General features: G+C 42.6%; 1 protein-coding gene and 1 pseudogene across 1 annotated transcript in view; both read left to right on the forward strand.

Moving 5' to 3' along the window:
• The window catches only part of LOC137049965 (zinc finger protein 91-like), a 284608-nt gene that overhangs the window by 217912 nt on the left and 46874 nt on the right, over positions 1–19822 (forward strand). The gene's annotated exons all lie outside the window — the stretch shown is intronic.
• Positions 4954–19822, forward strand: part of LOC137049968 (zinc finger protein 850-like) — a 58534-nt pseudogene continuing 43665 nt past the window's right edge.

Consider the following 19822-nt stretch of genomic DNA (forward strand, 5'->3'; position numbering starts at 1 on the left):
GCAGTGGTCTCTTAATTTTTTCCAGAGCTGTACGTATGTGTGTGTGTGTGTATATGCAGATGATGGCCAGGGAGGATGATGGGAAATGTAGTGGTGACATGGTGGATCTGTAACAGTACTAGAAAGGTAGGTGTGTTCTCACCCCATATATAGACCAACTGCTGCGGGAGAGAGGGTGCTCAGGTGAAGGGTAGGCAGACGACACAGGAACCAGGGCGGAGCTGATGGAGGGAGGACTCATGGAGGAGACAGGACCAATGACTTCAGGGGGCCGACTAACAGATGCTGGAGCAGGTGCTAGTGGAGGCCACGGTCTTGCTGCAGAGCCAGAGAAATGAAGAAACAAGGCGAGGGCGGGTCGATCAATGACCAATATGAAATCGGAGGGACGAAAGAATTATCTTGAGGGTCGCATTGTTCCACGGCACCTGGTCTGCAAGTTCGAGGAACTTCTTGATATATTCATCGATGGGTCGGTGGTCCTGGGAGATGGAGAGAAGCAGATTGGCTGGGCTCTGTGGGATAAGGAACATGTCCATCGCACTGTGGTCTGTTATGGGTCCTGTCTTCTGTTACAGAAGCACACTCAGAGACAGAGAGAATGCAGTGCCAGGGTGATTTATTGACAACACGGTTGGAGTGAGGAAGGGACTAAGCAGTCCAATCTTAAGAACCTTTCAATGATGTGAGAGCATGGATGGAGAGGGATCAGTCAAGAAGCACAAACCTTGCTGCAACTATCTGGAACACTCAGAAAGTCTGTAGAAGGGAGATCGCTGGAAGTAAACTTAGTTTGCACAGTTTGGTCACTTAGAACATCGTCTGGAGAGTACGATAAGTGTCACTACACACAAACGAGACCGGACCCCTGACTGAGGTGAGGTGTGTGCTTAAGTAGTGGCGGGCTGGGTATGTAAACAAGGTGCAGGTATGAGTGATTATGAATTGCATGCAGGTGAGGGTGAGGAGGGATGATGGGAAATGTTGCAATGACATGGTGGATGTGGCAAAGTCACATTAGTTGCCACCGCTGGGGAAGCAGCACTGGTACACACATACGCACATATATACTGATTTCATTCATTACCTGTCTCGTTCCTCCCGTTGCCACTATCAAAGGGACGGGTGCACACGCATCCCTGATAGCACGTGGACAAACATCCATTTCTCCATTCTCTCCTCCATATCCATTTCCTGGTCATTTCATACACTTACACTGCCCATTCTTATTGTTTAGTCTCAGTGGTATTTGTCTGTGTGCAGTGTAGTCAGTCTTCCTGCGGGAAGCTGCGCTGGCCAAACCGAACGAGTGAGTGGCGGCCGCTTATGAGATTACGGCCTGGGTCGCGCTAGCGCGGTTCCACCAGAAGCTGGCGAAACCACTGTCTAGTGTGAATAGGTGTTTGTGACTGTATTTAACTGTCAGGATTATGTGTTAAGTGTGTTATGCAGGAATGGATTGTGTTTATTTTAATTATAAATGGGGAATGGATTATTATTGATCACTTATAACGGATGGCAAGTAGGGGTGTCCATGGTTAACCGATGACTGTTAAAAATTGCGTAACCGAGTGAAACTTTTTGCTCGGTTAATTGGCGTCAATGACGTGCTTTGAATTTAGTTGTAATATATTTTTGCACCACTAGAGACCGCCAGAGCGCTCCCAGACATTTGTAATATCCACAAGAAGAAGTCATGACTCATGACAAGCTTTCCAAGGCCCCATTTACACTGCATGGTTCAAGTGACCCAATTCCGATTTTTTTCCTCTCATGTGGCACAGATCGGATATGACATGTGAACGTGTAAGCAGGAAAAAAACGCATGAATTCCGATATCCTCAGATCGGATTCAGGCCTCACTCATGTGGTAATAAATCCGATATGATTCGGATGCATGCATTAGCGTCTGCCGTGTAAGCGGTCAAATTGGATATTCCTCAGTAAATGTGAGTCGTACGTCATTGAAAAAAGGACGGAGTCAAATCACGTCAACTCAGGTGGACACAAACTGCGATCCAGTGTTGCCAAGTCCGCGGTTTTCATGCGGAATTGGGCTACTTTAACACAGTTTTGAGTTGCAATTGGGCGGGTTTTGTTGTGAAAACCTGGCGACCCCGTCAAGGGCTCTCCTCTTTTTCTCCGCCTTAAGAGAGAAATGTTTTGCCGTCCTTTAAAGCAGCACTAGGTAACTTTTCAACCTTCATAATATATTTTTTAAGACTCTTGTGATGATAAATCGACTTACAATAGGTTGAATGACACGTCTGCCAGAGCCTGATGGGGTCTGTATCGTTTTTAATTGTACTTTTAAACTTCGGGTTTCGGGTAGTAACCCGAGAACAAAAAGAACTACAAAATTCGACTGCTTTACGGCATATACGTCACTTCCACCAACAGACACACTTCCTTACATTCAGACGTGCGAGCACAACTTTGTTCGTCGGATAATATAGTCATGTCCGAAGCAGCACAGACACATAAGAAAGAAATGGTTTTGTTGGAGGAAAGCAATAAGAGGAAACGAAAAAGTGATGTGATTAAAGGCAGGACGAGAATCAAAATGTGACCAGCGTTTGCCCGTCGGCGTGAGCTGGAGGAGGCGCGCCCGACCGATGCTGTCATGCTTATTACGGTGAGCTACCACTCAAACATTGAAGTATCATATAGATTCTGTAAAACGGTAACCAATAGACTACTATAATGACGCTGGCTTGTAAACGTGAGCATCGTGATTATTTGGCATGGGTAAAAAATAAAACCCATGAAATTATATTCATATGACATGCTGAAGCATATGCCACTGACTGTAACGTTACCTGGGATGAAGACATTTCACACGCGACGCCAGAAGAACTCGAAATCCTCTTGCAGTGTTCAGGGGAACTGTTAGTGCTGCACCAACCAGCGGGACGCTTTTATGAAGTTATTTGGCCCGCACCGCACCACTGTATATATTCTTACAACCCGCCGCGCACCCGCGACCATTAAATAGACATACGGGGTATGAGACGAGCCACACATCACTAGTTCAGGGCTATCAGGGTTGTCATGTCAACAAATGCACGCGCGATGGCATCCCCTGTTGTAGGATTACAGAGCTTACGACAGTAGTTGAGGACATTATTTTTTCCAAACTGTAGGGGGACCCCGAGAGCAAAAGTAGCCAAGTGGGGCTTTAAATATGTGTGGAAAAGAGCAGACACCAAAACATTGTGCAATCATTTTGTTTGCGTCCATTGCATATCGCGCTGTTTTACTTCCTTTCACTGGTTAAGAATGTCTTGGGCTGTTTTGCCAGTGTACAGTGTAAATGGATATATCGGATACGGGTCGCTTTTGAAAAGATGATGTAAGTGGGTCGTCAAAAAAAATCGGATATAGTCACCAGATCGGAATTGTGCATCAAGACCTGCAGTGTAAATGCAGCCTAACATGAAGCGGGCAAAGAAAAATACAGCGTGGGAGCACTTTAAAATTGAGAGTGACGGGGCGAAATGCAAGTATTGCAATGCAATGCTTACCGCATTTTTCAGGCTATAAGTCGCTCCGGAGAATACGTCGCATCAGTCAAAAAATGCGTCATGAAGAGGAAAATAACAAGTCGCACTGGACTATAAGTCGCATTAGGGCAGAAGCAGAGCAGGAGCCACGCGCGCTGTACATAATGGATCAGAAGAAAGAAAGTTTGAAGTGAGAAACTTGTGAGGGACTAGCGAAAAGCAGAGGTTACTTAAACTGTAATGAAGAAAACAAAAAAAAGCTAATCGCGGACTGAAAGCAAGATGGCCAGCGCTGAAGGAACAAGTCCACAGATGCTTGAACTCTCTGCCGGGAGAGTCAAACGCTGTGTGAATCATTCTCGGCTGCATATTTTACTACATGCCCTAATCATGCAGGCGCCCTCGCGGCCACTTGCATTGCTCGTGAACTGGAGCGCATCTCATCCTAATTTAACGAAACTCCGCGTAGCTCTCACAGACATGAAATATTTCTCAAGAAAGCTTGAAATGTCTTAACAATTTAAAATGAAAAGAAATAGGCTACTCTCTGATTATGTAATCCATGATGTGCATTTCTCTCTATAGGCACGTTCACTATACGGAAATGGCGGTCGTCAAATTAATAAACTAAAAATAATAACCCTGACGCACACTATGGTTTACCAAGTATTAACCGATAAGGGCCTCAGTTAACGGTTAATGAAAAACTTGAAAACGTGCAGCCCTAATGGCAAGTAGATAAGGTACTTGCTTAGGTATTAAATGTTATATGTACCTGGAAATGGTATAGCTGAAAAAGGGGCGGAGTTTGGCCTATATAAACCCAGGCCAAACCTAAAGACAGGACTTGTTTTACCAAGTCGATGTGTGCTACTGTGATGCCTCAGCAAAACCAAGTAGTTTTTATACTGTGGATACCTGATTGGCTTGTATATAGACCTATATTCTTTTGAGTATTTTATTCATTTTGGATTGACAATTTTTGTGGACACTTGTTCATATTCTTCACTGTGGACGAACCTCTCTGACACTGTAAATAAATAGCACCTTGCACAAAAGTGCTTTTGCGAGTGCGCCATCATCTTTACATTCCTTTGTAATGATTGATTAATGATATGGACCATATCATTAATATCCAAACCACTTCAATAACACCTGTGGCAGTGTCCTAACCATATAGAATCCAAACATAATGAGTTTGGAAATTATCCTAAAGAACGGAAATGGTTGTATTGAGAAAAGATTAATAAATAAATAATAATGATGAATTTTGAACGTTGTAACTTTGCAGATGCTATTTATGCTCAAACAGCAATATTACACACTAGCTAAAGTTAGAAAAGTGAAATTGTGTTTTACCACCCCTTTAAATGTTTTAATATCTTGATGTCTGTTGTTTTGTGCCATTAAACTGGGCTTTTTGTCTCTTTTAGATCTGATGGCTCTGAAAGTGGAGAGTCAAGAACTAAATGAAATGGAAGAGAAAGATCAGTATCGGCAACATCATGATTTCATAACTGGGGAAAAATATTTTAGCTGCTCACAGACTGAAAAGTTTTTCTCACAAAAAATCACCCAAACGGCAGGAAAGAGTTTAATTAAAAAGCGACACCCTAAAGTCCACATGAGAGTTCACACTGGAGAGAAGCCGTTCAGCCGCCAAGAGTGTGGAAAGAGCTTTATTAAAAAAGAAAACCATAAAAAACACTCAAGTATTCCCACTGGAGGAAAGCCTTACACCTGCCAGCAGTGTGGGAAGAGTTTCACTAAAACAGGGAGTCTCAGAGTCCACATGAGAGTTCACACTGGAGAGAAGCCTTTCACCTGCCAGCAGTGTGGAAAGAGTTTCACTGAAACAGGGCATCTTAAAGTCCACATGAGAGTTCACACTGGAGAGAAGCCTTACACCTGTCCACAGTGTGGGAAGAGTTTCAATTATAAAGTGAGTCTTAAAGCCCACTTGAGAGTTCACACTGGAGAGAAGCCTTTCACCTGCCCAGAGTGTGGGAAGAGTTTCACTCGAAAAGGAAACCTTGAGGGACACATGCAAATTCACAGTGGAGGGAAGCCTTACACCTGCCAAGAGTGTGGAAAGAGTTTCATTAAAACAGGGCATCTTAAAGCCCACATGAGTGTTCACACTGGAGAGAAGCCTTACACCTGCCTACAGTGTGGAAAGAGTTTCACTCAAAAAGGGCATCTTAAAATCCACATGAGAATTCACACTGGGGAGAAGCCTTACACCTGCCAACAGTGTGGGAAGAGTTTCAATTATAAAATACATTTTGATGACCACATGAGAATTCACACTGGAGAGGCTTACACCTGCCAAGAGTGTGGGAAGAATTTCACTTATAAAGGGAGTCTTAAAGCCCACATGAGAGTTCACACTGGGGAGAAGCCTTACACCTGCCAACAGTGTGGGAAGAGTTTCACTCAAACAGGGAGTCTTAAAGTCCACATGAGAGTTCACACTGGAGAGAAGCCTTACACCTGCCAACAGTGTGGAAAGAGTTTCACTCAAACATCGAGTCTCAGAGTCCACATGAGAATTCACACTGGGGAGAAGCCTTTCACCTGCCAACAGTGTGGGAAGAGTTTAAATCACAAAGGACACCTTGAGGGACACATGAGAGTTCACACTGGAGAGAAGCCTTACACCTGCCAACAGTGTGGGAAGAATTTCTCTCATAAAGTGAGTCTTAAATCCCACATGAGAATTCACACTGGAGAGAAGCCTTCTTCTGAATGAGTACATCATCTTCTGATCAAAACACACGAGGAAGATGGAGTAAAACAAGCGATCATATGTAAGCAGATGCATAGGAAAAAGTATGTGATCATCAACAGTAAACATCATATAAATCAAAACAGCCCATAATGTTACTGAATGAAATGTGAACACAGGACGAGCTCTGGGACTGTGAAGAATTAGGGGTGTTGATGGACTCCATCTACTCCATCTGTGTTTGATCATTGCTCCGAATCGGATCTGAATGTAGTCTTTAGCTCTATTCGCATGGGATTAGTATTTTCTAGGGAACTCAGATCTAAATTTTGCGTGGCACATTTGCACGGGAAAAGCAATGACTGTGATTTTACTCGAATTTACTGACTTACCTCCCGGATATAATGCCAAGACTTGTAAATGTTTTTTCGTTATAGATATAGCTGTATGAAATCATAAACAGTCATATGTATCGATATTGTTTCGACAGTTTTATAGTAATAAAAATTATTTTGTTCAGTTAGAGAACAGACGCTGCAATTAAAACTGAACTGAGCACAGACCGGCGGCAGGAGTCAGATCTCATTTATAACGAGTGAAAAGCTGACAATATACGGCGGAAGATTAAGTTTCAAAGCTAAATGTAAAAGCGCCCATTTAAGCGAGCTTGTCATTGTACTGTTCTGTTGTGTTTTTCATTAAGAATTGTATTGATATTAATATTTAACACACCATTAAAGCAATTTGCTCCCAAATTGGTACTCACTCTATAGTGAAAGTATATAATCTGTGCAGGAATTCAAAACGGTGCGCATTATGAATGCAGCCTCCGTTCTTTGTGAAAGATAAAGATAGAAATTAGCACAGGAAACAAAAACCTTGCAAAAATGATATACGATCCACTGAATCCTGGCCAAAATCACAGGCGCCGATTCGCACGGGACTATTATCACAGGACCTCGGTGCTCTGCGAAATATGGTAGGTCATTTGCGGGGGAATTTTTACAAATTACAGACATGGCCGATTCGCACGGCATTAAGATTAAGACACTCTCTACAATTATTATAAATCACCAGAGGTCCCCAGATAATACTAGTCCCATGTGAAATAGGGCTTTTGACAAAAATTTGATTTTTCTTCAAAATGTTGCTTGTTTTTAGTGATTAATTTTTAAGTAGAGGCCTTTTAATTTTCATATTGCATACTCAGATATTCATACAACAAAATATTCTATGGGCCATCATATTTTTCTGAAAAATATCAAAAAACCTGGCTGTAGCTGGCAACTTTTTATTGGTTTTGATATTTAACATATTAAAGTAAAATGGAATAAAAAAATAAAACAAAACAACAACATTGTGTCCAAAATAAATACATTTCACAAGTGCAAAACTGAATGTGAATGTGCAAATCGTCATTAGCGTGTGATTTCCTCCCACCCTAGCCTAGAAATCTAGACGCACCCTAGCGGCAGCAAATTTAATCTGCCCGCAAGTGTTGTCTAGGAACTCTCAATACCCTTCTGAGCTGTATTCCTCACAATCTGGACGGGCCAATCACATCGTGTATAGAGTCGGCAGGCGGGGCCATAATGGCGACGGCCGAGTTGCGTTTGCATTGCTTCTAGTAAACACAGAAACTGGCGAACGGCGGCGGTCTTTCGAATCAGCTCTGACTGCGACCTGGAAGACTTGGAGTTAAGATAAAGCTATTCCGATACCCCTCCCTAATGAAACTATGCTAATTCAAATCCCAGTAGGAGCAATTCTCCACATCAAACATGTAGTTCTGTACCATCTTGATGCAGATGTACATGATGTGGAGTTTGAAATAGTGGATGCTTTTGAGGGACACACTTTGGAAGTAGATTGTTTGAGGGACCTAAATTAGCAAGAATCAGTCTCCAGTTAGGTAGCCTCCAAGCTTCACCTGTGGAGCCAAAACCTAAGAAGGTGCCTTTCACTTGGGGGTGGAATATCAGTGACAGCCTATTACTCATCTTCACACTATGTGGGTGGGCTACAGTGGGCACCCTGGGGTGGAAAATGTTCCAGCGAATCCACAAACTGCAGGATAGCCTGTCAGAGCAGAAAAGGGTGAGACTTAGCAAGGCAAGGCAACGCAAGGCAAGTTTATTTGTATAGCACATTTCATACCCAATGGCAATTCAAAGTGCTTTACATAGAAATTAATTAAAACAGTGGTAACAAATGCATGAGAAAAAAAGAGTACCATATGGACGAATAAAAATTTAAAACAAGCATAGTTAAAAACTGTTGTAAAGACAATAATAAGAATAAAAAAATAAGAGATAAGATAGGGTGCAATCAGTCGGACATACAGTGCTCAGAGCTCATTCAGTAAATGCGCAGATAAACAGATGTGTTTTGAGTCTGGATTTGAATGTGGCTACTGTTGGAGCACATCTGATCTGTTCAGGAAGCTGGTTCCAACTACGGCTGGCATAATAGCTAAAAGCAGACTCTCCTTGCTTTGAGTGAACTCTTGGTATTTCTAACTGACTTGATCCTGCTGATCTGAGTGATCTGTTGGGTTTGTATTTAATCAGCATATCTGCGATGTATTGAGGTCCTAGCTCATTGAGTGATTTATAAACAAGTAATAGTACTTTAAAGTCGATCCTAAATGTAACTGGAAGCCAGTGTAAAGACCTGAGGACTGGTGTGATATGGTTATATTTTCTGGTTCTGCTCACAATCCAGGCAGCAGCGTTCTGTATGAGCTGCAGCTGTCTAATGGTCTTTTTGGGAAGGCCAGTGAGAAGGCCATTACAATAGTCCACCCTACTGGTGATGAAAGCATGAACGAGTTTCTCTAAGTCTTGCCTGGAGACAAAACATCTAATCCTTGCAATATTTTTCAGATGATAGTATGCTGATTTAGTTATTGCTTTGACATGACTACTGAAACTCAGGTCTGACTCCAAAATCACCCCAAGATTCCTGACTTGATTTTTTGTTATCAGGCCTTTAGCCTCAAGATATGCGTTCACTTTGAGAATTTCATCTTTGTTTCCAAATGTAGAGATTTCGGTTTTGTCTTTGTTTAACTGAAGATAGTTTTGGCACATCCAGTTGTTAACTTCATCAATGCATTTGCACAGGGAGTCAATGGGGCTGTAGTCATTAGGTGATAGTGCTAAGTAGAGCTGGGTGTCGTCAGCATAGCTGTGGTAAGCAATATTGTTATTTTTCATTATTTGGCTCAGTGGCAGCATATACAGGTTAAACAGGAGTGGTGCAAGAATGGACCCTTGTGGGACTCCGCATGTCATGGATGTCCACTCAGACTTATGATCTCCTATACTCACATAATAACCTCTCCCTTCTAAGTATGACCTGAACCATTTGAGGACCATCCCAGAAAGCCCGACCCAGTTTTCCAGCCTGTCTAGAAGTATGGTGTGGTCAACAGTGTCGAATGCAGCACTGAGGTCGAGTAGAACCAGAATTGATGTTTTGCCTGTATCAGTGTTTAAGCGAATATCATTTATAATCTTTATGAGCGCTGTCTCTGTACTGTGATGTGGACGGAAACCAGATTTTAGCGAAGCTCTTGAGCTCAAATCTAATATGTGTAGACCACTCCCTGAGCTTTCTCCTGCTATAACAAGCTTCACTGACTAGGCGGTAACAGCAAGAGATTGCTTTATTCTGTAGACACCACTGACAGAATAGTCCTTATATATTTTTTATACTATTCATAGTTTCATTTTTCTTATATGTAGGATAATATGTAACCTGTTTATCCGTACGATAAATTTTGTATATGAACTATTGAATTATAGTTACGCAAACTGCCAATGGTCAAAGGATGAGGTGAGGTTTGTGTTTTGTTCCTGCTGTTCCCCTTTTAGTATGTCGCCCAGATCAACGACTCCAGGTCCTCGATCAGTTCGAGCAAGGGGGAGATGTAGTGAACATCAGTTAGGGTGGCATTCCAGAGACCAGTTTATGGCAAGGCCCCTCCCTAACTACCGGTGTGGAAGAAGATGTGCCACACTATGATTGGACCCTTGGTGAATGAACATAAACAAATGTTCAGCAACATCAGATAAGATGCCAAGACAACTGCCAGACACCTCTTACATGGCAGGAAGGGGGGACTTTCTGCACCCACCACCACCAAAGAGAGGACTTCTCATTGGTCTACAAGTGGATTTTAACCTCCAAACTCATTCCTAAGGTTTAGGCAAGTGCTGCCATAAAAATTCCTCCAGGACCTCCTGAAGGCAGCAGCAAAAGTGAGGCCACAGAGGTCTATCTAAATCCATTCATACACATGTTTGGAGGTCTTAAATGTATATGAACTGCAACTCATCCACCTCATCTTCACACAAAGTGCAGTTTATGTTAATGGTTATTGACTGTAAAAACAACAGTCCACGGGACAGGTCCATTAACAGATAAACGAATGCGTGGATGATGACTTAGCCGTTTCTTATCATGTTTGGTCTCTATCTGTTCCATACGATGCCTTTTATATTTTAAAAGAGGTTTGGTAAAGAAATAATGCATGGGTAAAACATTTAAGACATTGTTTTAACATGCCACTTTATGCTATGCAAATGAGTTCCACACTAGGGTGGGCAACACCGTGCCTACTTCAGAACCCAGTGGCCAATCACACTCCAGGACTGGAAAGGCGCCGGATTTCAATCTCCTCCTCATCGGAAAGGGATAAATATGTCCCCTGGGTAGACACACCCTCGTTCTGCGTTTCTAACCCGACGGGGAAGGAGACACTAACAGACACACCACGTCCTGAGCTTCTGACCTGACGAGGAAAGAGACTACAAGACAGTGGAGGTTAAGCTTTTGCGAGCAAAACCTTTATATTGCTTTCGGCAAACTATAGCTGGAAAAGGGCTCTCTCCTTGAGAGATCTTATCTGACCTTTACAACTCCTCCAGCAGCACATCCAGTCCACCAAGGACCTCTGCATCGGCAGACATTGCCGGTCCCACACGGCTCCTCAGTGACGCAGCCAGCCTGCAAAGGACCCTGTGAAGATTCGACTGACCCAGCTGCCTGGTCCACGTTTAAGGACCCTCTTGGCGCAACCAAAGTTCTGCATCCTGCAGCCCAGGGTGGCAACGGCTACTCGCAACTCTCCGCCCTTCCCACTGCACGCTACCCGCATAACCAGTGGAAGACGTATCTACTGCCAGGATTGATCACCCGACTGTGTGGAACGTAATTATATAAACTTACCAAACCTCTTTCTAGAGACCTTTGCATTAGTTTATACATGCAGCATATGTTTTCTAACCTGTTTAGATAACTATTACTTGAGGTCAGGTTGTTACAAGTAATAGGTTTATTATTTGTTTAATGATAAATAAGCATTTATTTATCACTATGTGCCAGAACCATTAGGTGGTTCCCATAAGAAGCATTCCCATACAATTCTCTTCCATTGCTACATTCTGTTCAACAGCATTGCATTTATCCATTCTGTGTTCACATCATTTATTGGTTTTATTGTTTCGTTCATTACTTTTTGGTTATTAGTTTACTATCCTTTAGAAGTATATATCCATTACTAGCATTATTAATCGTTTAAGTATTTACTCTTGCATATCTATTGTTAATAAATGTCATTCATTGTATTACACTGTGTCTTCATTGTGTTGATGATCAAAGACTCTACTGGTTGTCCAGACTCACAAATCCTTCAGATAAATCAGCTGACCAACTCCCTCTAATTTACATTAATTCTGAATTACTGAACAGCTCTTTTGCGAGTGTTCTTATATTGTTAAGATATTATTCTTAGCTGGTGTCCCGTATCAAAGGGGGAGGGGTCACCTGATACACTCATAACCACACCTTAAGTGACACGTGATCTGAAAATCACTACGTCATCGGTAAACTGAGTAAAAATCACTACATAGTTCAGTAATGGCGGCGGAGAAAGATGCAAACTAAACCATTCATTGCATTGTGGCACCGCTGCCGAATTTCCAGAAGTTAAAGCCGGACCAATAACAGTCTTTGCTGGGGTTTGTTGGTGGCCCTCCAACAGGGTAAATTCGGGAAAAGTTAAATCTTCCAGATCGCTTCGTTAGTGATGAAGGAGTTGGCTAAAGCTATTCGGACGGTAACTGTTTCTCGTGGGGTCGGAAGGTATTGCCATCATTTAATTTACAGGGACTGGTCAGTTATTTTATTGCCGTCCGTCTCTCACCACCCACGGAAAAATCCCCGGCCTGCTTTTGACAAACGCAAGGTCGTGTTGATATAACAGCTGTCCGAATCCACATCTCTTGAGTTTTCAACAATATATCACTTCAAAATTCACTGTTTGTAATCATTTTTGACCCCTGCAGAACACCATACGGTTGCTTTGCTGTTATTAGGATGCATTTATAGACTTGTATTTCCTTAAAATGCTGGCAAGTATTTAGAAGAGCAATATATTTCATCACCGCTCAAACAAATTAAAATAAAAGCACTTAACAGGTGGATGGTTTCATTTTTCTGATGATGTCCTCAACCTCAAGCTGTGTGATGATGGAGAAGCAGCAGAGATGTTGGAAGGTCCCTGGCTGTGGATCAACAGACGGGACAGGCAGAGCGGAGGTGCTAAACAAGTGGATGTTGTCTAATTTGTTCCTAAAAAAGGTCATGAACTTATTGCACCTCTCTTCTGTGGCTTCTGAAAAAGAGTGAGTTTGCGGTTTGAGGATGTGATTTATAGTGGAGAAAAGCTTCTTGGAGTTTCCAGGGTTATTGTTGATGATGCAAGAGTAGAACTGTGACTGAGCATCTCTCAAGGACCTTGCGTAGGCCTTCTGATGATCTCTATAGGCTTGCCTATGAACAGTGAGTCCTGAGAGCTTGAGACGCCTCTCAAGTACACGCCCAACCGTCTTCATCTTCCGCAGTTTGCTGGTGTACCAGGGTGCTGAGCGCGAGAAGGTGACCATTCTAGTTTTGACAGGTGCGTGAAGATCTAGAAGGCTGCTCAGAGACTTGTTGTAGAAGTCAACCGACTCCTTGTTGTAGAAGTCAACCGAGACTGAGGAGAGATCAACAGAGGAGAATTGCTGAAGGTCTGTAGTTAAAGTGTCTTGGTTAATCTTTTTCAGGTTCCTGAAGCAAATTTGACGGGTATCTTTGGTAAGGGAAGAGGGGCGTGGCAGCTCCAATGAGATGGCCTGGTGGTCAGACACACCCAGATCATACACCAAGAGGTTTCTAATATGAGGAGAGTTGGAAATGACCAAGTCCAGAGTGTGCCCCCTAGAATGAGTGGGGCCAACCACGTGCTGTTGGAGATTGAGGCAGTCCAATAATTGCAGAAACTCAGTGATGACGCTGCAGATGTGCGACGGAGGTCCAGATGGATGGTATGGCTGATGCAGAGTTTTCAGGCTGATGATAAACTAGCCCGCGACGAGAGCCTCTATGGATGTAACGAGGTCTGCGCAGAAGTCCAAGTTCCTTAATGACCGTGATGCACGCCGGAAATGTGCGGTCGTTGAAATTTAGCAGCTGTGGGATGGAATATTTAAGCTTCATGACGGCCGCTGAAAGGTTTTGACTAGCGCTATGCATTATAGAAACGCAGAGCTGGAACACCGTCAGGCACAGCGAGATGATGGTCCATACCATAGCAGAGGAGTGTATGCACGAACTCCCAGCAATCCCAGCAAACAGCCGATTTCTAGAAGAGATAGCAGGGGGTGAGTAAAAGTCTTTGAAATTAGGAGAAAAACCGTAAAAATACGTACAAAAAAGGTTTTAGATGTATAAAAGTGGTGAACAATGAGAGTCCTCTCCTGTCATGAGGGAGTCCATTCAAACTGCCAACGAGTGTCGATGTATATGTTACTTTTATTAAACAGGGGGAAAATACGCCAGCTCTTGCCTCACGTGCATCATTTCCTTGAGCACTACACTTTTTCTGGGCAAAAACATTTCAACTCTGCGTTACAAAGTGGCGCCCGAACAGTTTGGATCTACCAACGTTGTCTCATTCTCTCCTGCCGGTTGCGGATTATTGACTGACGTGTTCATGGTTCGATGGGGTTTCCAGGCAGGCAGGCTTGCTAATCGCGGTGAGCGTGTGGAATGCAGTTGATGGACGTGCGATCGCCTCTCGCAGATTTTCTGCTATTCGTTAACACTCGTGCAAGATCGACTGGAGCTGCAAGTATTAAGGAGTGCAGGTGATTGTGGTGTGTAGTTTGATTTCTACGCCACTGTAATACAATGACACCATACCGTATTGTTAATGGCTTTTGTTCACTGTTTCTAGGTTAATTGAATTTGTTTTATTCTTGTGAACATAATGTAAGAAGTTATCCTGTAAAATGTATTTTTTCCGTGGGTTTATGACGTGCCTATGTTTTTTTCTCTGCTGGTGACCTTTTCTTTTTGGGGCCTTGGTCAAAAGGGTTTCAGTGAGTTAAACACTGTTATGTATGTCAGTATTTCTCATAATTTAACTCTACTTTTCTGTGAGGTCATATTTACAACTATTCATGTATAAAGTTGTTTACTGTATCTTACAGTGCTGTTGGCTCAGGACAGCCCATTTTTCCAGGGGGGACTTTGTAACGGTCACTTAGAAGCATTTACAGTAATTTGAGGTAGAATGTGAACTGCGCATGTGCATTGAGTGCGCGCGTCTGTGAGGGAATAAAAACAATGGAGGAGAGGAGATAACCGCTCTATCGACTTTGTACACTTTTCCCTTTTAGTTTCCTTTTTTTTCTATTTGTGGCCTCAGTTGAATGTTTATTTGTATCCTTTTCTCTCACTCAACCTCATGTATGCGGACGAGTGTCGATGTATAAGTTACTTTTATTAAACAGGGGGAAAATACGCCAGCTCTTGCCTCACGTGCATCATTTCCTCGAGCAATACACTTTTTCTGGGCAAAAACATTTCAACTCTGAGTTACACCGTCTATACGGGACTTCGGGGATTGGACAAAATCTAAAGAAAGGTTGGACTATCTGCAAAGAAAGTACCGCGATAGCCTTAAACACAAGAAGAAGACTGGATCAAACCCCGTTAAATGTCCTTATTTTGATGAACTGAACGCTATTCTCGGTAAGCTTAATCAACTTTTGCCTTCTAACGTTAGCTAACTTATTCTATAGTAATAAACAGTTTAGCCACAAGATTAACGTTACATAAGATTTCAGCAGAACGCAAGTTACATTAAAATTATGCAAACATATGCCACAGTAATAACCAGTTTAGAAGCAACATAACGTAGTTTCAGCAGCTAACATACAGTAAAGTTAAGCATATGCTCATTTTAGTAATGCCACACAATTTACTTGCCAATTGTTTATCCATAGCAAAGCACCATAGCTTTACTTTTCTATTGTTTTTTAAAGGTTGTCGACCTATGAACAACCCCGGAGACATGAGGATGGATAACGGGGGGAGTTCAGAAGAGGAATCTGTCTGTGGTAATTATCCTACACTGATAGTATACACACATAATACTGTAGGTGACATTATATTGTGTTGTTCATTTATATGTTGACATTTTATCTTCTAATTATTAAATAATAAGTAGAAGCATTACTAGTAAAAAGTTAACCTGCGTGATTCTATTTTGTATTTAGCAGATTCATCTAAGAGCCCTGAGGATCACAACACCTCAAGGGAAACTTCCGCCCCCACTTCCTCCTCCTGCTGATCCAAAGCAACAAGGTGTGCTCACATGTTGATAACTCTTTCCAATAAGGTACACACTTGTAGGTAGTTACTGGGGTGACATGGTTAGCTGTAGATGATGCTTAAAACCGTCAAAGTGTTTTGGAATTTACCTTGGGTGACACTTATTTTGGCTACCGCTATATACTAAAGTGGTTGCTGGAATATAAGGGGTGTACTCACATTTGTTAGATATTGTATGTTGGAGGCAACAACACTATACACACTAGGCGGCCAAGGTCAGTTGAGTGATGCACCTGCTAAGCAGGAAATTGTATTTTAACTCCCATAACATTCAGAATTACAGTGATGCTTTGGTGTGTGTGTGTGTGTGTGTGTGTGTGTGTGTGTGTGTGTGTGTGTGTGTGTGTGTGTGTGTGTGTGTGTGTGTGTGCGCGCACTTTTATGTATGAATAAAATAGGCTGTGAAATTAAGCTTTTTTTTAAAGGAATTGACATTTGATTTGACCACTGTACCATTACATGTTCCTGGTATTTATTAGTTTTACACCTGAATTTGCTGAAATAAATGTTTTGTATTTAGCACATCGCAGAAGAAAGGGGTGAAAAACACAGATAATGGAGGCAATGGAAAAGGGTCTGGACCGTCTCCTGCAAAATGAGAACACCCATGACCACGACAGGGAGCGGTTTGAATGGGAAAAAGAGATGGAGAGAAATAGAATGGAGCTGGAAAGGAAACGTCTTGATTTTGAAATTAAGAAGATGGAAGTTGATGAAAAGAGAGCAGAAGAGAACAGGAGGTTAATGCTCCAGATGTTTCAGTGCTTTAGGCCCCAGTCCCACCCTTAACCTTTTTCAGCCCCTCATTTCTATCCTTATACACCACCTCCCCAACGTCCATCAGCTGAGAGCATGGACTGTCCATCTACAGCCCCTGGACCCCCTGCCCCAGCAGCATTTCAAATGCATTACTACAATGACCTAGCCTGACAAGCCAGACCCACATCAAGATGTTTGGTCTGGAAACTCACCATAGACAGGGCTCAATCCAAGGGGCGGGATAAACGGTTGTCTTTCAAACTCCCTCAGCACGCGATAGGATAGCGCTACACCAACCAGAGCAACGAAGGTGAAACAGAGCTTGTTGATAGATTAAACATTCGCCGTATCCGGTCGGCTAAACTCCGAACACATCTTCCCTTTTTAAGAATGACTTCAGTGCCGTTCTTTGTTCTTTTCTCAGAGAAAAGCTTAACTCCAAGTCTTCCACGTCGCGGTCAAAGCTGATTCGAAAGACCGCTGTTCGCCAGTTTCTGTGTTTACTAGAAGCAATGCAAACGCAACTCGGCCGTTGTCATTATGGCCCCGCCCACCGACTCTATACACGATGTGATTGGTCCGGCAAGAGTTAGGGGAATACAGCTCAGAAGGGTATTGAGAGTTGCTAGATGACACTTGCGGGCAGATTAGATTTGCTGCCGCTAGGGTGCGTCTAGATTTCTAGGCTAACAATGATCCTCCAAAAGAGGTTTTTGTGCTTTAGAATTTTGCAGGAAAGCATTATTTGTTCTTAGGCCTTTGTTTACATGTTCACTATTTTATTTATTTCATTTACTATTTTGTTATTTACTATTTTGGTTTTGGTGTGTCCCTACAGAAAGCAGTGTTTTCTATGTTATGTAGGGGGAAAGGTCAAAGAAAAAAAAGCTGATATTCAACTTCAACTGGTCAATTTCTGAAAGTCCTTTTTTTTTTACGAAAGCAATATTTGCAAATCTTTTATATTTCATAACAAAAAGCATTTATTTTATATTCAAACACTGAAAAAGTTTTTTTATATGCAAACTGGAAAAATACCTAAAAACTTATGTGATGTGAATTGTCAAGTTGAAAAACAAATGTTTGTCTGCACTATAAATAAATGTTTGATTTCAATTTCACACGGGTCTTGACTGCATATGTAGGGTATGATATCCAAGGCTTCTCTGCACTTTACTGATTTGTGTGAATATGCGCTACCAAGGCCTCCTCTGCTGGGGGGAGAGTAGGTACATCATGCTGTTCTGGTCCTGCCTCTGGCTGATCCAACACATCTTCCTGGGGTTCCTGGTAAGCAATTTTCTGCATTTCACAGAAGTTGTGCAACACCACACAGGCAGACACAACATACTTCAAATTTTGGGTTTTGACAGTCATTTCTTTTCATAATGCATCGCAAGCGGCCCTTGAGGAGACCAAATGCGTGTTCAACATGGATACGTGCACGGCTCAAGGAGGCGTTGTAGGCTGCCCTGGGTCCTCTCGCAGTAACTTCCGGGAATGGCTTCATTGTGTTGCTAGTCAAGCTGTAGGCAGAATCGGCCACAATGAGGACAGGTATTTCAACCCTTTGGATTTCAACCCTCTGCTGACTGTAGGGAAAAAACTGCCATCCTCCCGCTTGCGGCACAGACGAGAACACTCAAAAACGTATGCATCATGGCACTTTCCAGGCCAGCCAACATCGAAATCAAGGAAGCTGGAAGTGTGGTCTACAAGTCCTTGAAGAAGAACACTGTACCATCCTTTTCTATTATAGTAGTCAGTGGGATACCTCTCTGGGGCAATGATTGGGATGTGCGTGCCATCCAAAGCACCAGCACACATGGGGAATCCTGTCTTCCTCTCAAATCCTGTGATGATCTCTTGGACTTCAGCGACAGTTTTTGGCCTCTTCACAAAAACCCTCCTGAGTTTGCTTAGTGCCTCACACACCTCCCAGATGTTACAGGCAGTGCTGGTTCCAATACCAAACAAGTTGGCAACATCATGGAACTCAACGTTACTGGCAAGCTTGTAGATTGACACTGCTACCCTCTTCTCTAGAGGTACTGGATCCAACATGTTTGTAGTTTGGGGGTTGATGTATGGGTGCAGATGGTCACAAAGAATACTGAAGGCCTCTTTGGGCATTCTGAAGTGAAGGTACCAATCACTGTCTTGAAAATTCTGAAGCACCTCTGTTTCCCAGAAGGAAGGGCCTCGCTCCCGCCGTGTTCTCTCGTTGTACCATGAGGTTGCTATAAAAAAAGAACACAGTCAGTACGTATTGTCAGTTTGCAGTTTTAATATTCAACACAGATGTTAAAATAATTAAAAGCAGGGGAAAGCCTGCAAAATGTGTAGTATGGTGGAGAGCGATATGACCCAGCACCCAAAATACTATCAAAACACTCCAACACAGCCTCCATTCTGCGAAAGATTCGGCGCACACGAAACAAAAACCTTGAAAAAAAATTATACGATCCCGCCAAATCACAGAGATGCTGATTTGCGTGGGACTACTATTATCACAGGACCTCGGTGTTCGGCGAAATATGGTAGGTAATTTGTGGGGGAATTTTTACTTTACAAATTACAGACATGGCCGATTCCCACGGGATTAAGATCACATACATTCTCTACAATTATTACAAATCACCAGAGGTCCCCAGATAATACTAGTCCCGTGAGAAATGGGCTTTTGTTTCAGGTTCAATATGCAGTTAGCACTTAGTTTGCACAAATCACAAGAATATATATTTCCCCCTTTTGAATCACAATTGAACAGCAGCTTTTGTTTAGCAATGACAAAAAAAGAACAACAACAACAAATGTGTACAGCAGTCATGAAGGAAATATGAGTGGATGTGGCTCAGTTCAGTTTATGTGGATATGTGTGCACACCTACAGTAATTGCAGGAATGGATGAGAAAAAAGCTTTGCTTCCTTAAAACGTAATCCTCCTTAAATCGAAGTCCTGGGATGACGCAATCTCTCCATAGTGAAATCCAGCGCGGATCTCTCACTGTGCACATCCGACACGATCCCCAAACGCTGAGACAGTCCAACCACTAATGCAATAAAACATTATGGGTGGGTTACACTTTCACACATGATTTAA

The sequence above is a fragment of the Pseudorasbora parva genome, chromosome 20 (genome assembly GCF_024679245.1).
Source record: "Pseudorasbora parva isolate DD20220531a chromosome 20, ASM2467924v1, whole genome shotgun sequence".
Lineage (NCBI taxonomy): Eukaryota > Metazoa > Chordata > Actinopteri > Cypriniformes > Gobionidae > Pseudorasbora > Pseudorasbora parva.